Below are 19,731 nucleotides of genomic sequence, written 5' to 3' on the forward strand. Positions count from 1 at the left end.
ATCTTGTGAGTCTCTTGATTGATTTCTACAGATATGTATATTTTTACAGGTTTTGTGCTTCTTACTTTTCTTACTCTTACTTAGGTCTTTCCTTTCCACTCAGAGAGTCCCCTTTAACATTTCTTGTAGGGCTGGTTTCATAGCCATCAATTTTTTTGTTGTTGTTGTTTGTCTGAGAAGCTCTTTATCTCTCTTTCAATTCTGAATAGTACCCTTGCTGGATAGAGTATTCTTGGCTGCAGATTTTTTCCTTTCATCATTTTGAATATATCATGCTACTCCCTCTGTCCTGCAAAGTTTCGCTGAAAAATCAGCTAATAGCCTTATGGGGTTTCCCTTGTATGTAACTGTTTTCTTTCTCTTGCTGCTTTTAAAATTCTTTATCACTACTTTTTGCCATTTTAATTACTATGTGTCTTGGTATGGACCTCCGTGAGTTAATTTTGTTGGGGGAATCTCTGTGCCTCCTAGATAGACCTGAATTTGTTTCCTTCCCCAGATTCAGGAAATTTTCAGCCATTATTTCTTCAGATGAAGTTTTGCCCCCTGTTCTCTCTCTTCTCCTTTTGGGATCCCTATAATGGGAATGTAATTATGCTTGATGGTGTTGCTGAGTTCCCTAAGTCTATTCTCATTTTGCATAATGTTTTTCTCTCTCAGCTGCTCAGCTTGATTACTTTCCACTACTCTGTCCACCAGGTTGCTTCCTCTAGTCTATTTGTTCTTCTGCTTCCTCTAGCCTGCTATTTATTCCATCAAGTGTATTTTCAATTTCATATAATGTGTTTTTTTTTTTTTGTCTACTTATTAAGGGTCACCCTGATGTTCTCCACTCTTTTCTCAAGTCCAGTGAGTTTCTGATCATTACTTTAAATTCTCCATCAGGCATATTACTTATCTCTGTCTTGCTTAGGTCTCTTGCTATGATTTTGTCCCATTCTTTTATTTGGGACATATCCCTCTGTCTCCTCATTTTGTCTAACTCTCTGTGTCTGTCTCTGTGCATTAGGAAAGTCAGCTACATCTTCTGCTCTGGAAAGTAATGGCCTTATGGAAGAAGAGGCCCTATAGTGCCCTGCATGCAGTATCCCCCATTTACCAGAACCTGGCACTTCAGCGATGTCTCCTATGCATGTTGCTTCTGTGCACTCTCATACTGTGGCTGCTTTTTCCCTTAGTCCAGCATCTGAAGTTGCTTTCTTTCCCTGTTCTGGACAGTGTTTGGTCCCTGTGGTGTAGTGGACCAGTCTGGGGTCATCTTGAGCTTGAGTTAAGTCAAACCAGGCATTTGTCAGAGATGTAGTAGCACCAAACTGTAGGGCGCTTTCCCTCTGTTGGTGGGTGGGTCTGGTAATCAGACCTGCCCCCAGCCCACTGCTGAGCCTCCATCTGACTCTGGTATCTGGTAATCTTCTCCTCTCCCTGAGGCAGGAGTCACTTTGGAGGGGTCCTGGCCCGTATCAGGGCTGCTTGCAAACTGCCAGGCTTGTGGCCCTGGTTTCGATGGGCTCCAGCCAAGAGTATATTGGAGGCAGCAGATTCACAACATGTGCAGGGGCAGGACAAGCAGTTTTAGCAGGACAGGGACTGAGGCCAGCCTGGCTGGAGGGAGCAAATCCAGGAAGTGCAGTGTTGGTTTCAGCAGGTGACTATAGTGTGTTTTGCTGGACGGTTGGGGAGGGAAATGGTGCCTGCCAGCTTTTTTGCTCCTGGAGAAGTCCCTGAGCTACTCTGAGATTAGTAAATAACTCTTCCTCCTGTGAGCTGTAGGTGTTTTTCTAACTGCTGCTTCTATGCTGTATCTCTGGGGGCTGTTTCTTGTGCAGTCTCTGTAATGGTGGGAACTCAGTTTCCTCTTGCCCTCCCAGGTCTCCCAGAGCCTGGCCCTGTGAGTTTTAAAATTCCGGGTTTTAAGTCCCATTCGTTCTAAGAACTCACAAAATTTGGCCTGCCTGGTTTTCAAAGCCAAATGCTAAGGGGATTCGTCTTCCCTCTGCAGGCTGCACAGTATGAGGGTCTATTTCTTTTCCCTCTCTGTGCCCACTGCTCCGTCCCTCCTATGGATGGTCCCGCAAGTCTGTTTTGTGCCCACTGTGTCTCTGCCCTTCCTACCCTCTTCGATGTGACCTTTTCTTTACCTTTAGTTATGGAGCCTGTTCCGCCAGGCTTCAGGTCCTTTCTGGGTTATTTACATCTGTGTGCGTGTCTAGTTTATATGTGAGCTCACCATCTTCCTTTTCCACCAGCCTCCCACAACTCAAAATGTTTTTTATGAAACCCTGGCAGAGACAGAACTTTCATGTATACAAATGAATATTTACATTCTTTCCAAATGTATTGGTTGTGAATGATTAAATGTTCTTGTTATTCCTGCCATAATTATTGTCTGCTGCCTGATCACTTCACGCCAGGCACTGTGTTGTGTATGTCACCATTAAAACCACACTAGGTAAACTTTACTATTATCTTCATTTTATGAATGGGGAAACTAAGGCACAGAGAGGACCCCCCCACACCCCCCAGGTCCTCAGCTGCATGTGTTTGGCAGAGCGAGGGTTCAAGTCAAGGTGTTTCACTTTCAGAGCCCCAGCATATCCAGTATGAACATCCTGCAACTCCCCTCTGCTGAAGGACCCCTCACCACATCCACAGCATAGACACTGCCTACCGCAGCAGGAGGCACCCAGAATCTGGGGGCCATGACCCGGCTTCCGTTTCCAGAACTTTGGGACTTGAGGTGAGTCTCTTAACCTGTGTGAACTGCAATGTCAACATCTGTGAAACAGTGAGAATTCTCTCTCTTCCCAGGATTACTGACAGAATAGATTAAAATATGTGAAAGCCCAGACAAGAGCTTGTCAGTTCTTTAGTGTGTACATGGGAGTGGGCAGGGGGTGAGGTCAAGATGGTTAATTTCATGTGTCAGAGTGGCTGGGCCATGGTGTCCAGCTATTTGGTTAGACACCAGTCTCCATATGGCCTTGATGGTCTTTTTAAGATTAAATCAGGAGACTTTGAATAAAGCAGATTATTCTCCATAATGTGGGTGGGCCTCATCCAATCAAAAGTATTAAGAGCAAAGACTGAAGTTTCTGAAGGAAGAAGGAATTGGGTCTCAAGACTGCAACATAGAAGCCTTGCCTTAGTTCCCAGCCTGCCGGCCTGCCCCACACACTTTGGACCAGCCAGTCCCCATTACCACATGAGTGGTTCCTTCTCTCTGTCTCTGTCTGCCTGTCTCTATTTCTATTTCTATATCTATATCTTATTCTGTTTCTCTGGAGAATCCCAATGAATACAGGGGTGGAAGGCAAGTCTGGAAAGTCTTCAAAAAGGAAATCCTGCCCAAACCGAGTCCCACGGAAGGGTAAAAATGTACCAGTCAGAGACACTGGATAGGATTTGAATGCTCCGGATGCTAAATGAAGACAGCTAAAATGTAACCAAGGCAATAATCTGCTCTCTAGCTGACGGGCAGGAAGTGAGTTCTGTAGCATACCAACCAAGGGATGTGCGGGAGCCAGGGGGTGTGCCTGGGGCTGGGGCTGGGGCTGGAGAGGGAAGGGAATGTGGGCTGTTCAGGGAGGCTGAAGCTGTGGTAGAAGAGAGAGGAGGAGATGGAAAGCCTTGTAGAGCTGAGGCAGCTCAGCAAAGGAAGGGCCTGGAACTTCTCAAAGCCTATGCTTCTATTCACTGGCCTTTTTCTGACATGACCTCCTGACCATTCCTCTAACCTGAAATCTCAGAACCTTACCTGGGGCCATACTCCTCTTCGGGAGTGCTCCCCATGCCCGTGACCTACTTCTGGCGGTCCCTCTGCCTGGAAAGCCAGCTCTGCAGTTGTCCACGCGGCAATTTAAAGCTAGTCTTTCTTCATGGCTCAGTTCACACGCTACATCCCACCCTTCCACATACTTAATTCCTACAGGACTAAGTATCCCCTCATCTCTCTCCCACGGTTATTTTATTTTTTAGTTTTTAAAGTTTTTATTTATTTAGTTTGAGAGAGAGAGGGAGAGAGCACACGTGCAAGTGCATGTGCATGAGTGGGGGAGAGAGAGGAGAGGGAGAATCCCAAGCAGGCTCCACGACCAGCAAGGAGCCCGACCTGGGGCTTGATCCCATGACCGTAAGATCGCAAAACCAAGTGTCGGAGGCTTAACCAACTGAGCCACCCAGGCGCCCCTCCATAGTTCTTTTAGGATTATGTGTTCATCTTCATCATCAGCCTGCAAGCTTCTTCAGTTCCTGGTGCCTAGTATCATGGTCTGTATTCAGTAGGTATTCAGTAAGCATTCATTGAATTAAAGATTGCCTTGGATTGGGGAGATTTTGAAGCAACAATATCCATCTTCACATGGCTGATAAATGGCTGAATTGAGATTCAAATCCAAGTTTTTAGCTTTATTTCAGGAGGCTTCCTTATACCACAGCTGACAGACATACCAGCAGTGTGGGGCACCCACGGGACTATCCCCGATCCCTGTGTAGTGACAGCGGTAGAACATTCACCACCATCTGAGACAAACAGGGACCATCTATTTCAAGTGCAACAGTAGCCAAATTTAGACCCCAAACTTTCACTGACTGAGAAAGAAGGTCCAGGAGCAGAAGACAGGCAAAATGTCAGAATGTTTCTCAAACTCCTCCCACAACCCAGAGCGAGAAAAGTACTTTACATTATAATCCAGTAAACACCTTCAGGAACACAGACACCCAGAGAAGACATTTACAAACAATGCTGACCCTTAGCTCGAGCAACCACTCTGATATTCTTTATTCTGTCTGCTGTTGTCTTCTTGGGTTCTGGTAGACTCACTAAGGGGTGACTCCTCTAGTCGGATACACTCTAGCGATCTGATCCGATCCGATCCGATCTGTAATGTGAAAACCACAACAGGGCAAGGATGTGACATCCCGTCCCTCTGGTGCTTTTCTTCCTGCTCCCTTTTCAGCCCACTCTCTTCCTCCTCGGTGCAGAGACGGTCGGTTTCGGCTAGCGGTCCTCTTCGTCTGCCTTCCTAACAATTAGGTATTGTTCCCCTTTCTCTGGCAAGTGTTACAGGACATATTACTTATATGATAACACTGACATTATATGTTCTATGTCATATAATTAAAAAACCAAAAAGGAGGCTCTTTTTCTCTTCTGTTTTAATATTTCCATAAAGCAGAAAGCCCAAGAACTCAATTTTGGTGATTGTTCAGGCCTAACTGTGCAGAGGACTGGACTGATAGCTTTCTTGGGCCCTCGGGATTGTGAGCTTTAACCAAAATCCTGGACTCCTTTGTGGGTCTCTGAGCCCCTTACTTCCTGAGTCACAAATGATTTTACCAAGTGGTCAAATACGGCATTCAAGCGTTCATCCTCCTTTGTCTTTGTAGACGGAGTTTACATTCCCGCAAGACTAGTCAGCACCACTGAATCACACAGTCCTCTGCGGTGCACCGAGAGCCTTTCTTTATGGTAGAGACACTCCTGGAAACCATGAATACTAAACCAGCAGCTCTACCCAAACTGACAACAACTGCTGTGACCCTCCTTCCTGCCATCCACCCCTCCCTGGCCTCCACGAACTTTCCAGATCTCTCCGTATGCACACTCACGTTAGAACAGAGCATCACGTTCTTGTTTTTTACTTATCTAATTTGTTCGGTCGGTCAAGCCCTCGTACGAAGTAGACAGGTGTGGGCACAGGAGAAGGGCTGAGCCAACCGCCTACAGAGCTCAACTCTGCAACCGCGTTCCCTCTCTGGTTTGCAGCCTCTGCTGGGTCTTGTGACAGATGATGGCGTTTTGAACCCCTGTGAGGTAAGGACCAGGTGCTTGGATTCGGTGGCTCATGTCAGCGACTCCTCCAGGAGCCCTGGCGGCCGGCGTTACGGAGGAGAAAGCCGGGCTTGGTTACATTTCTAAGGTTGCCAGGTAGTTAATAAGCGGCATAGCACACAGCTGCACCCCAGCTTATTTCCTTTCGCCTCTATAAGCCTTTTGGCTCTGGCGTGACACAGATGTGCATTTCTGAACGAACACCTCCCTTGCTCTCTTCAACTGTGCACAAAAGATGGCAGGGTTCGAAGGAGAAGCAGGGCTGAGGCAGACCACTCAGACCCTTGCAACTTTCTCACCAGAGCCCTAAGGAAATAGTAACGACCCTAGTAAAAGGACTGATACAGTGAAAACGGCAAGGTAGGTTCCTAGTAAAGAAAACAGAGGACTTCATCTTTACACATGGGGGAGAATGAAAACATATCTTACCCCCAGGTTCATAGCAGCGTCATTCACAGTAGCCAAGAGGTGGAGGCAACCCAAGTGTCCCCTGTGATATATTCATACAATGGAGTATCCTTCAGCCTTAAAATGTAAGAACATGCTGACACGGGCTACGACACGGAGGGGCGTTGAGGACATCTTGCTAAGTGAAATAGATGGTCACAGAAGGTCAAATACTGTACTATTCCCACTTACATGAGCTACAGTAGTCAAAGTCATTTTTTTATTATTAAAAATTTTTTTTTATGTTTATTTATTTTTGAGAGAGAGAGAGACAGAGTGCGAGCAGGGGAGGGGCAGAGAGAGAGGGAGACACAGAATCCAAAGCAGGCTCCAGGCTCTGAGCTGCCAGCAAAGAGCCTGACGCGGGGCTTGAACCCACAAACCACAAGATCATGACCTGAGCCGAAGTCAGACGCTCAACCGATTGAGCCCCCCAGGCGCCCCCTACCATAGTCAAAACCATAGAGACACAAAGGAGGGACTGTGTCCCTGGACTGTGTCCAGGGACAGGAGCAAAGGGGAATTATTGTCTAATGAATATGGGGTTTCGGTTTTGCAGGATGAAAGGGTTCTGGTGAGGTGGGTGGCAGTGAGGGCTGGACAACAATGTGAATGTACTTGAAGCCACTGAACTGTTTGCTTGAAAGTGATCAAGATGGTAAACTTTATCTTCCGGGTATTTTACTCCGATTTAAAGAAATGGGTAGCTCCACGGAAGGGGCGGAAGGGTCGACACCGATGAGTTACGGGGACAAGGGCAAAAGGCACACAGATTGAAAGAACCGAGCACAGAAGAAGTCGACGAAGGAGGCTGTGGAGCAGGCATGTGGCCCTCGTGGGGCTGCTGCTCTCGGAGGCACCAGACCCTAGCCTTCTGGAATCTCCATGAACTGGGACAACTTCTGCATCATATTAACATTCTTTCCCTGTTTGCCGGTCGCACTGAGCTACACCACTTTACAGAAACACAGCACCTTCCAGAGCAGACCATACTACGCCGTCAGGACCAAGTTGCGCAATCAAGCCATGGTTCCACCTCCGTCGGGCTGCCTCGGGCTCAGTCTAAATTACTAGAAATGCCACACATCAAGGCATCGACCCCCATGCCCATTAAGCAGACTAGTCTTCCTGAAGCACACTTTTTACTTTACATGGGAAAACATTACACTCTTCGTGGTAAAAACATCATCTTATGCATCAGGAACTACCAACCCCCAAAATGTGTGGTATTACAGCCTCTAGAAAATAACACACACTCACCCAGAGGCCTCTAGGGAAAAGAGTCTATTGAGAGCGATCAAGAACCACCAAAGTTTCCCTCCCTTTATTTCCATGTAGAACACATAGTTTTTCTAGGAAGAAACCATTTTATGTCCGAACAAGGTCTCTTAAAGGAGGAACTAGCACAGGGGCGTCTGGGTGGCTCAGTCGGTTGAGCATCCGACTTCAGCTCAGGTCATGATCTCGTGGTTTGTGAGTTCGAGCCCTGCGACGGGCTCTGTGCTGACAGCTCAGAGCCTGGAGTCTGCTTCAGGTTCTGTGTCTCCCTCTCTCTCTGCCCCTCCCCCGCTCATGCTGGGTCTGTGTCTCTCAAAAATAAATAAATGTAAAAAAATAATGATAAAAAAGGGAGGAAATAGCACAAACAGTCAAAATTAGGGGGAATGTTAAACAAATACCAGCCCATTGGTGGGATGGCTACGCTACAGTGTTGTAGAGGGCACGGGGACCGTTAGCACACTGCCAACCACAGTGGAAAAGGCTCTAGATACAAGGGGATATGCTAACTGAATGTATAACATAACCATGGCGTTTTAAAAATGCCCAGGGGCATTTAAAGAAAATTACTGGCAACTGAAAGAAAATTCTTGGCAATTTAAAAAATTTCTGTACTTTCTATAATGACATCTAGGAGAACATTTTTTATAGCCTACATTCCTCTATGTCCACTCACACCAGTTTACGTGTTATTTCTTCTCTTATTAAGGCTATAGAGATAAAACTACGGACTACTTGGTTACGTATCTCCTTAGCAATTTTAGTTATCAGTGCCCATCTTTAAACTAAAAGCGACACTAACGAGCACAGGGATGCGTGGTTGGCATGAAGACGAGGGGCGTTGGTGGAATCGGATGATTCACTGTGTCGGGTTTAAAGGACCTGATGCTGCTGCCCACAATAGGAACGGCCTTGCTGCTGGGGCTGGAATGCTCATACTTAATTGGCTGGAATCCCTAGCCGTCATTTCTGAATTAGGACAGGCTTTGTCAGTGGGATCCGGGTAACCGAAGTCTGCTGCCTGAGGTTCCCCCTATCCTGAACCTCGTGTGGATAGTTACTGCCTAAAATACCATTAACCCACATGCTGCTCTCCTGCCCAATCTGCCAAGACTTCCAGATCCACTCTTCCCCCCTCGCCTCCAAGGCTCTCCAGAAAGCGACCCCTCGCCACCCGTTCAGTCTCCTTCCTCCCATCCGCAATATCCTCTTCCTCAGCTCCGCCAGCATAAGACCTTCTCTCCTCCAGGACCACGTAGCATTCTCTCTCTTCCGTGAGGCCTTGGCCAATGCCGTCCACGAGGATTTTCCCTTCTTAGTCCCGCTCACACCTTCCTGGCCAGCGCCACCAAGTTAACATCTAGTGGCTCTCTAGTTTTTGTTCACACATGTTTTTCTCCATCTGTGAGTAGAGCATCTTCCAGAAATATGGGTTGAGTCATCTTAGATACATTAAGTATCTACTCTCACTGCGTTAAGCATTTTTCTTTTTGTATTCTTGACTACATCACATAACAGGCAAAGCCACATTCTACTGGTCTTTAAAAGCACACAGTACTCTGGGGTTCCCGGGGTGACTCAGTCAGTTAGGCGTCCAACTTCGGCTCAGCTCATGATCTCAGTTTGTGAGTTTGAGCCCCACGTCAGGCTCTGTGCTGACAGCTCAGAGCCTGGAGCCTGCTTCAGATTCTGTGTCTCCTTCTCTCTCTGCCCCTCCCCTACCTGTGGTCTGTCTCTGTCTCTCAAAAGTAAATGTTAAAAAAAAAAAAAAAAAATTAAAGCACACAGTACTTTAACACCCTTTTCTTCAGCATGCACTGGCTTTCTTTTCACTTTCACTAGGCAACTCCTCCCCAGAGTGTAACAAATCCCATCGAGGCTATTAATACCTTTCTTCTCCGACCTGTAAATTAAGGATTATAGGAAGTATCTACCTCCCAGTCTTTCTCTGTTCCTAGCACAAATCTAGCTATACAAATGCTGTTTTTCAGGTGCTGGCCTCTACCCTCTGACTCTTCTTCCTGGGCCCTGGCATTGCTTTCTCTACATCTCTTAACATTTCACTGGGCTTATGTCCTCTGTGTACTCAAATTAACCAAGAACACCGTAAGAGGAATGCTATAGTCAGCTTCTTGGGACTACATTAGTCTTTGTCTCTGAAGGGACATGCTTTAAACATTGTCCAAAGACTGCAAAGTCCGTGTTGGGCTGGAATCCTCAAGCTATTTTACAATGCCATGGCTGTTACAGAGACAGCCCTACCTAATACCATTAAGAGAAGAAAAGAAATCTGATCACCACCTATTGTCCAGTTAGTCGGGATTTTGTGGCCATTCTAACAGATCAAATTCCTCCAAGGCAGTAGGATTTATACATTTTAATCAAGTAACCTATCCATGCCTTTCTACACTCTCTCTTCACGGGCATCACCAATACCCAAACTGGAGTCATGTCAGCACTGCCGCGAGCTGAGAAGAAGGTGACTGGCACAGGTCTCCTTTGACTTGCCTGGTTTTGAATAGTGGCCCATTGTGGCGAATGGCTGCACGCTTAACGCTGCCTATGTTTACACTGCTCCTTTCCTCTCCACTTTCTGCCACCTCATCCCAACCCAAAGGACACCCATCTCCTCATCTCCTGTGAGGTCACAGCTCTGTTAAAATGTCAGTCTAAAAGTGGGCAGGAATGAAGGCTCTCAGGAGAGGGGTCAGCACCTTAAGTCTGAAAGCCAGCTCCGGCCAGGAACTGGGAGACAAGGGCAGGGAGGCCAAGAGCCAGAAATCAGCTTGTCATCCATGAGACGTCTAAACACTGCCGCCAAAGGAGCCTGGAAGCACGGTCTCTGTGCCTACACCCAGGGCCAGCCTGGGAACGGGGAACAGGATCTCAGCGGCAGCTGCAGCCAACCGGCGAGCCACATGCAGGTGCCAATGAGGGGCAGGACCACAGCCACCTGCAGGGACCGGGGGACCTCCACCAGCGACTCAGCCATGCTGGAACGAAGCCTTCCTGGGCTGGCCCGGCACAGCTGGTGCCGTAAAGCAGCCGAACAGGATGGTCATCCTGCTGTGCCCAACCCTTGTCAAACAAGATGCCTTCCATGCAGCACCCAGCAGCGTACCTGGGGCTCGGTGCTGAGTCACATGGTTCACGTTCTGTGCCCTTGTCCTTTTGGCTTAGGAGGTAGAGCTTACAGGCATTCTTTATTTGTCCATCTCCATGCGGGAAGAGGTTGGAGGAAGGTGGGTATCTGCTCTCTTCACCTTGGTATGATGTTCCCAAAGGATGGGAAACACGTGGCAAAATGGATCACGGAATCAGACCAATGTGGGTTCAGATCCTAACTCGCCCACGGACAGTCATATGACCAGAAGCAGGAGGCTCAATGTCTCTGGGAACCGAGTTTCTACTCTGCAAAGTAAGGATAATAATAATGGCCTCACAAGGTTAGGATTAGGGTCTCCTGGGATAGAGCACTCACGGCTCATGGATGACACAAGTCTGAGATTCAGTGAGAAGCTGCCTCCCCACCCCCACCCACCGTGTGCTAAGAGCCTTTTCTGGCCGAGCCTGGACCAGACATGACCTTACCTAATTTCAGGGCCACCACACGAAATAGGTATGATTGGGATGCCTGGTGGCTCAGTCGGTCGAGCGTCCAACTCTTGATCTCAGGTTCATGAGATTGAGCCCCACATCAGGCTCTGTGCAGAGCCTGCTTGGGTCCTCTCTCCCTCTCTCTCTGCCCCTCCCCGCCTCAATAAATTAATAAACGTTAAAAAAAAAAAAAAGAAATAGGTATGATTATTCCCATCTTACCGGTGAGGAAATCAGATAAACAACTTACTTCAAGACATCTGGCCAGAGAGCAAAGCATTGAAGCTCCATGTTTCCGACCCCCATTTTAAGCCCTTCCTCCACTTTTGGGGGCCATTTCAGAACTTCTGGGACTGTCCCACTGCGAGATGTGGCATCGAGTTGCCAGAACATTTCTGAAAAGAGTAACCCCCCCGTGTTGGGTGTTCTATGCTTTCATTTGGTGGGGTGTTTTGAGCAAAGTGTGGGTGCCACTGGGACATCCCCACACTCAGGCAACACATCTCTTTATAATTGGCCTCACTGTTCGAAAGCCTGGGAAGAAAGACCACAACTTGGAAAACAACAGCTTTTTAAGTTTAGAAAACACGTTTTTTGTTTTTTTTTTTTTCTGCCTTGGGTCATTCGTCTTTTAAAAATAGAACCCAGCACCAACTGATTCATAAGTGTAAGAGTATATTAATGATAGATAGCACTGCCGGGTGCCGAGGATTGTTACCTACACAACACTTCCGTTCTGATGCCCTCCCCTCCTCTCCTCATTCCATCTACCACATTTGTTTTTTTGTCTTATTTTGCTTTTTAAATACTAGAGGACATGCGGAGAGGAAAAAGAGCAAGCAAGAAGGGGAAGGCAGAAAGGGCACCGTAGTATCCCTCCCAGATCTTTAGACACTTGCAACTGCCTTAAACATGAAGGACTTTCTAGACATTCTACTGCAGGTCCCAGTGACTCTCTACCTGGAGGTGTTCTCAGGTTTGGAATGGGCCAGAATACCAGAAAAAAAGTGCCCTGGGAGCAGCCCTCGTGCGATGACAGCTAGGGGCTGCAGATTAAACGCCCCAGTCTTCTTCCCTCTCCTGCTGCCCTGCCACCAGATAAGTGACCTAGACTCAAATCGTGGTCTCAGCGGCTTCTGGATGAGCCCAACCTAAGAAGCAGTTTGTAATCAGTCAAAGCCTGGGAACGGACTGCCAGCTGTCTCAGCAGCAAAAGGCCCCTGGTTGACGATGAATCTACTAACAGGGTAAAGAGAAAGCATGTCTGCTCCATCTTCTCCCCAATGTCCCCAGAGGCAGGGAAACGCACGGTCTTCAAAGGGGATCTTTCCATAGATCATGATTCCAAACTAAGTCGTTAAGGGATATATATGCCAAATCCCTAAGAAATACAGAGGGGGGGAATATATATATATATATATACACATATATATATATATATATGTATATATATATATATACACATACACACACATATACATATACATGTATATATATACATTTAGGGAGTAATTATCTTTTAAGGAGCAAATTCCCACACTCACACAAAACGTGAATGTGGAATTTTTTTTACAGATACTGAGAAGGGCGCAGTACCTTCTGTGGCATTTCTGCCCAAAATGCATACCCTCCGCCTAACGTGAGGAAACATCAGAGAAATCCAAATTGAGGGGATAACTGGCTGGTGCCCTTTGAAAGTGTCAAGGTCATGAAAGACACAGAAAGACTGAAGAAGGGGAATGGTTTGGAGCAAACACTTTAGTTTGACAACTGAATGTAATGCGGGGTGTTGGATTGGATCCTCGACCAGAAAGAGGACATGAGTGGGAAAAATGGTAAATTCTGAATAAAGCCTGCAGGTTAGTAAAAATAGTGTTGAATCAATGTCAATATCCCAGTTTGGGTCATCGTGCTGTGGCTGTGTTAGACGTTAACATTAGGAAAGCTGTTGAAGGATACACAGGAACTCTGTACTATTTTTACCACGTCTTTGTCAGTGTAAAATTAGTTTAACATAAAGGTTAAAAAAAGCATCCCCTACAAATGATTAACACTGTCAAAATTGCTCTAAGACCAGGACTGTGAATCATAACTGGAAAAAATTTGCTGGATTTTTTTTTTGGTAAAAAGCGAAAAAAAAAAGGGGGGGATTGGGAAACACTGCCTGGTCTACCTTTCATAATCACACACAAGCTGGAACATCCAGAGTAGAATTTCTAAGTCATAGTTAGCTCACTCTTGCAAACAGTGTTTTTAAGGGGTTGTTTCTACCAAGTTCATCTGAGATGCTTGAGCCAGTTGGGTAAGTAGCTACGTGAAGACCTAACACCCCATGTGCCAGCCCAAGTTAGAGGGCAGTTTTGAAGACAAGGAAAATACCAGACTTCCCCAAAGTGGTGTTTAGTTGGGTCTGACACAACACATTATTGTCCCTGAAGCGACACAGGAATTAGAAAAAAAAAAAAAAAATCGACGGTGTTCACTTTTTTCTTCTCCAACTGAGGCTCCACAGTTGGTGAGATAAAACTTTTATAGGTTGCCCTATTTGTAACCTGCTTAACGAACATCCATTAAATACCACCTGTATACAAGGCACTAAGGCTGCAAAAATAAAAAGAACTCAAACCATTTCTTCATGAAGTATTTTTTTTTTTTTTTAAGCAATCTCTATACCCAACATGGGGCTCAAACTCACAACCCCAAGATCGAGAGTCACAGGCTCTACCGACTGAGCCGGCCAGGCACCTCTGAAGTATTCATGTTCTAACAGAGGCTACCTTCATTATGTTATATTAACTCTTTAATAGCTTATCAGTAAAAAACTTAGAAAATTAGCCCGGATTTTGTGGGCCCACTGCCTCATTATATCATCATTTTTGGCTTTTTCACTTCAGTGAACTGCAGAGATCCACAAACAATACCTAGCTTAATTTTAGTCCTGAATGTTTAATAAACCGCAGATAGTCGTTTCACAAGGACCTACACACAAACAGAAATACACATAAAACCAAACTTTTCAACAAGCACATCTGACCTCAGCAGAGAGAGGCTGACTCTGGATCTTTCTACATCTGACCCTATTTGTATTGGGTTCCGGAATCTCTCACCCCAGGTCCCACCAACTCTCTTGTTTAGAAAGTGCTTTGAAGATGAAAATTCTATAGTTGAATCACTAGTTTCACTTCCAACATCAATGAGTCCTTTATATTTGGAAAATACCCTCTCTTCCTGTGGAAAGAACAAAGTGTGGATTGATTATCTGAGCATCTCAGCATCTGACAGAGTTCTAGACCTTCCCCAAATCCAACACAGTATTCAAGGATAACAATGCTTTAAATATGAACTAACTTTAACCTAAACTATCAGGCTTGTGTTTAGTAACCATAAAGCTGGAGAGCCATTTACCCCTACAAACAAAGACGTGAAAACAGAAGCAAATGGACTTGACTTATTATGGCCTTTGCAATCATAGGTTATTAGTCTCAGATTAGAATTAAAAGCCCTAGGGGCACCCGGGTGGCTCGGTTGGTTAAGTGTCTGACTTCATCTCAGGTTACGATCTCACAGTTTCTGAGTTCGAGCCCTTTATCAGGCTCGATGTTACCGACTTCGGAACAAGAATAGATGATGTCAATTCAGCAAATGATTCCAAGTCACACAGCTAAGCAGCCCAGAACCAGGAAGCCACCCAAGTGCTTGACTCTATGTAGCTATGTGCTTTCTACTTTACTAGACTGGCAGAGTTGATGTTTAGAATTCCAGTGGTTAGTAAGCACTGAAATCTTGAGACCAACTTTATATGTTTTTCAAATTCAAATAGTTTAAAATTTCAAACACATAACTTTCTCCGTTACCTTGATGTAACAGATGGTAATAAACCTACATAGATTGTCCTCAGATTCTGTCACTCACCTGCCAGTTTTCTGCTCTTTCCCCATCAGAAGAGCCTTCCGCTCATATTTTCTTTTCCAGTATTGTTGTGAGCTGAAAGGTACCACCCCTCGAAAGAAAATGGGTTTAAATCCTAATAATGCCTTAGACCTTATTTAAAAATAGGGTTCTTACACTGTTATGCTGAGTGAAATAAGTCAGTCACAGAAAGACAAATAACACGCGATTTCACTCTTGTGTGGAATTCGAGAATCTCAACAGATGAACACAGGGGAAGGGAAGCAAAAAGAGGATGAAAACAGAGAAGGAGGCAAACCATAAGAGACTCTTAAATAAGAACAAACTGAGGGTTGCTGGAGTGGTGGTGGGTGGGGGGAGGGGCTGAATGGATGACAGGCATGGAGGAGGGCACTTTATGGCATGAGCACTGGGTGTCATATGTAAGAGATGAGTCACTGGGTTCTCCTGCTGAAGCCAAGACTACACTGTATGTTAACTAACTTGAATTTAAATTAAAAAAAAAAAAAATAGGAAAGAAAATAGGGTCCTTACAAATGTAGTAAAATTAAGATGAGGTCATACTGGATTAGGGTGGGTCCTAACATGGCCGGTGTCCTTCTAAGAAGAGAGGGATTTGGACACAGACACCAGGGAGAAGGCTGTGTCAAGATGGAAGCAGGGGTGGGAGCAATGTGTCTACAAGTCAAGGGGCAGCAAAGATCGCTAGCAACAAGCAGAAGCTGGAAGAGGCAGGTTAGGAAAGTCCACCAGGGCCCTCACAGACAGCGTGGCTCTGCCGATACCTTAATTCAGCCTTGCAGCCTCTGGAACTGGGAGAGAACAAATTGGTGTTGCGTTCAGGCACCCAGTTCATGGCAATTTATTATGACACCCCTAGGAAAGTAATCCAAGCAGGTTATTAAATAAGATGCTGAAAGCCATTAACACCCCAATAGATAGAGAATATAAAAAGATATTTTAGGACCAAAACAAACAACTGGTAAGCAACCATTGAAAAAAATATATTCAATGTATTGAAGCAAATGCCCATTAAAAGACCAGTGTGGTAGCTCTTTTATTCAAGTAGCAAAATTCAGCCTAATGTCAATAGTCAATGCCGGTCCAGTTGTAGGGAAATTAACAAGCTACAACCGTCTTAGAGGAAGTGTAGAATTGGTACAACCCTCCCGAGAAACAGTTTGTTTCAGGGATACTGTCACTAGCACCTCCGGGCATCTGATGATCAGGTCCAAAAGGAAGAGAGTAAAATTTCAAGAACATACAGTAACAAGAGGTGGTTGGACACATCACCAAGTGTCAGACTTCATAAAATAGAATAGTTCAGCTGCCTGCCTCCAAGCCCTTTCTGGGTCTGATGACCCACTCTGTGATGAGGCACATAAGATGCTCAAATGAAAGTCTGAGAGTACAGGCACTTCTTGGTAGTGCGTAATATGGCCTCTTGAGAATATTATTCTCACTTACTATCCCTTCCTGATAACACTTAAGCTGAATTTTGGGGCATCTGGGTGGCTCAGTCGGTTGAGCATCCGACTTCGGCTCAGGTCATGATCTCATGGTTCGTGGGTTCGAGCCCCGCGTCGGGCTCTGTGCTGACAGCTCAGGGCCTGGAGCCTGCTTCTGTTTCTGTGTCTCCCTCTCTCTCTGCCCCTCCCCACTCATGCTCTGTCTCTCTCTCTCTCTCTCAAAAATAAGTAAACATTCCGAAAAAAAAAAAATTACTTAAGCTGAATTTAAGGAGGCCTTATTCCAAAATCCCACTCGAGTCTTAAAACTGGTAATACAGATCCCATTCTACAAGCCTTCAGAGTAAAAGATATTTCCTCTGTTAACAGATGTAATTTCTCACAGAAGTCCTCCCCACTTTACTGAAGAGGAAACTGAGGCACCAAAACATTTTGCAGATTGAAGGGGGCCCCTGGGCTCCCTCACTGGTGGCAAAGCCGGGACTAGAACCCATGTCTGGTCATTTCAGTCTGTAGTGGTCCTGTGCTCCACTGTGACACGAGGGAAGCCTTTGCCATGACCTTTTCAAGGTTCAAAGAGACTTAGAAGCTAAGTTACTCTGAGGAAACTGAAGCCCACGGAGGCTACATAACTTTGCCAGGTTCACACGCCAATGCCAAGGTGTTCCATCTTACATCTGTGCTGCGTGACCGTATCTCTCAAAGGTAACGGGACGTACTTCATCCAATTTCCATCAGCTCACATGGCACCTAAATCCATCCAGCGTTTCTGGACCTACCGGGTGCCAGCCTTGAGCTGGAGGCTACTGTCTAAGCCCAGTGGGCCCAGAGGTCAACAACACTGGGGGACACTGTGGTCCCCAAAGCCGCGCCCGTCAATTTCGCTTTGGGAGGTCTAGAATTAGAATTTATCTAATGAATTTTCTGAATATTCTAGTTATTTCTGCCCATGATGATCATTTAAAAATAAGGAATTTTTGTGGCCTGGCGGTGAAAGACCATTTGGAACCTCAGACAAATAATTTCCTGTTAATAATCTGCTTAGGAAAACTTCTCTCCCACACACGGGCCCAGCTGAGCTTAACGCTCCCTGAACAGCTTCTGAGGCCCACTGCTGTTTAAAGGCAACCAAGAACTTCTTAATTTGGCTCAGGAAAGTGAACACATTGTTTTCCGGAGATCAAAAGATTGATCTAAAAAGAAGTATCCCTGTCCCCACTGTCTTTCAGATTGTGCTAGGTTTGCAAACTTTTGTGAGAGAAATAGGCTTGTCTCCGTCAGGCAAATGAATCATGCCAGAGGCTCCTAAGCTTGCCAGTGTTTACCCTCAGTAAATACCATTAGCATTTCATTATGTTCCCCTTTATCCTGCAGTAATTCTCAGGATCAAGCAAAAATCTCCCGGGTGGGGAAAATGAGTTCTAACTTTACTGGGAAGGTGGGAAGTGAAGCATCTTGAGTGATGGTCTTTTGTAAAAGGAACTAACTCTTAACTTAGGAGATGATTTTAACCTTGGACAAATACAATTTCATAGCACACACAGAATTTCAACCTCCAGTAAAAATACATATTTGTCTAAGTTTGATGTGCTGCTTCCTGGCCGATTGTTGCAAATCTGAGGGAAAGAAAGGAGAGAAAGGAAAGGAGCTGGTTTTGGTTTTCATTTTGGGGTTGGTTTTTTTTGTTATTTTTTGGGTTTTTTTTTTTTTTTTTTTTTTTTTTGGTAGTAGTTTGCTAAGGCTGCCATAACAAAGCACCACAAACGGAGTGGCTAAAATTTTGAGCAGAATTTTGTTTTCTCACTGTCTGGAGGCCAGAAGTCTAAGATCAGGGTGTTGGCAGGGTCCCTTCTGTGGGCCACGAGTGGAGCATCTGTGCCCGGCCTCTGTCCTCGGCTCACAGATGGCCATCTTCTCCTTGTGTCTGTGTGCATCATCTTCCCTCTATATGTGTCTCTTTGTCCGGATTTTCCCTTTCTATAAGGACACCAGTCATACTGGACCTAGGCCCACCCTACTGACCTCATCTAAACTAACTATATCTGCAAGGACCCTATTTCCAAATAAGGTCACATTTTGAGGTACTGGAGGTTTTAGAGGACACAATTCAATCCAGAACAATGAGTGAAGCAATCCTGAGGCTCATAAACCCAGTGAACCGAGGCTTTGTATTTTATAGGCCCAGGAGGCAAGGCTGGTGCTACAAATGGCTAGGACGGTGAGTTTCAATTAGGAAACTGCAGGTTTTTCCTCCAGGCTCTCAGAGAAACAAGGGAGGTCTGAGGGCAACACTGCTGGGCTCAGAAGGGCCAAGTCTTGTCCTTGTGGGCCACAAGCTGGCAGGTGACTTGGTGACATAATTTACATTTCCCACAGAACATCATCTTTTGCCAAGAGTTCCGCTGTCGTCTGTATCATCTCAGTGAAACCTTACCAGGACCCCGTACATCAGAGAGCAGCCCCCTCTCGTGGATGAGAAAGTTGAGACCCAGAGAGGTGGAGTGACCAGCTCAGGTCTTAGTTGAACAAGTACCCGGGCCAAGACTATGACCCACAGCTTCAGACGCCCAAGGCCACGTCCAGGGTTTACTTCTCCAGATCAAAGACCCAAGTTTCCCACAGATGGCAAAGGTCGCTTTCAGCTCTAAATATAATGTCACATCTAACCTCTCATGAATCTCGGGTGAAATTTTGAGCTACTTTGCTGCCCCTTCTTATTCTATCTGCAATGCCTGAAAAGTTTGGACTCAGTAGCTGTCTTGCTGAAGAACAATGTCTCTCGGGGAGGGAAGATCCTTCAAAGAATGTTCCCGACCCCACTGAAATTCATGCATATGAGCAAGTGTGCTTGCTTTTCTGGGAAAAGGTCTTTAGTGTTTCATCATCTTCTTCTAGAGGTCAGTGGTCCTTAAACCAGTAAGAACCTCGGTCTACCACAGTGACACATCCAGGGTCTCCACTGGTGTTCCCTGCTCTTCTCCCCCTAGCAACTGTCTTGTCTCCTCTCTCCTGGAAGCACGTCCCAAGGGGATCCCTTTGCACATCTATGCCTGCCTAAACCGCCACTCTGGCAATTGGTTCAACCTCCAATTAGCAGGTGTTTCCCGCCCCTTTGATAAACCACAGGCAGAAGTTAGTCCCAGGGCTTATCTGTCCCTGAGCTGCACACCAGATCCCCCGGGATCCCAGGGCAAGACTACT

General features: G+C 45.9%; 1 protein-coding gene and 1 long non-coding RNA gene across 6 annotated transcripts in view; one reads left to right on the forward strand and one right to left on the reverse strand.

Moving 5' to 3' along the window:
• The window catches only part of LOC106988934 (uncharacterized), a 29,060-nt gene extending 15,287 nt beyond the window's left edge, over positions 1 to 13,773 (forward strand). Inside the window, exons 2-6 of one of the 3 annotated variants that reach the window (XR_008292796.1) lie at positions 2,583 to 2,737; positions 4,956 to 5,032; positions 5,765 to 5,812; positions 12,251 to 12,399; positions 12,728 to 13,773. This is a non-coding gene — a long non-coding RNA (uncharacterized LOC106988934). The remainder of the gene's footprint in view (positions 1 to 2,582; positions 2,738 to 4,955; positions 5,033 to 5,764; positions 5,813 to 12,250; positions 12,400 to 12,727) is intronic. The other 2 variants (XR_008292800.1, XR_003421941.2) reach the window with 2 other exon arrangements.
• Positions 1 to 19,731, reverse strand: part of SPATA13 (spermatogenesis associated 13) — a 340,694-nt gene that overhangs the window by 160,591 nt on the left and 160,372 nt on the right. The gene's annotated exons all lie outside the window — the stretch shown is intronic.

This window comes from Acinonyx jubatus, chromosome A1 (genome assembly GCF_027475565.1).
Source record: "Acinonyx jubatus isolate Ajub_Pintada_27869175 chromosome A1, VMU_Ajub_asm_v1.0, whole genome shotgun sequence".
NCBI classification, from domain to species: domain Eukaryota; kingdom Metazoa; phylum Chordata; class Mammalia; order Carnivora; family Felidae; genus Acinonyx; species Acinonyx jubatus.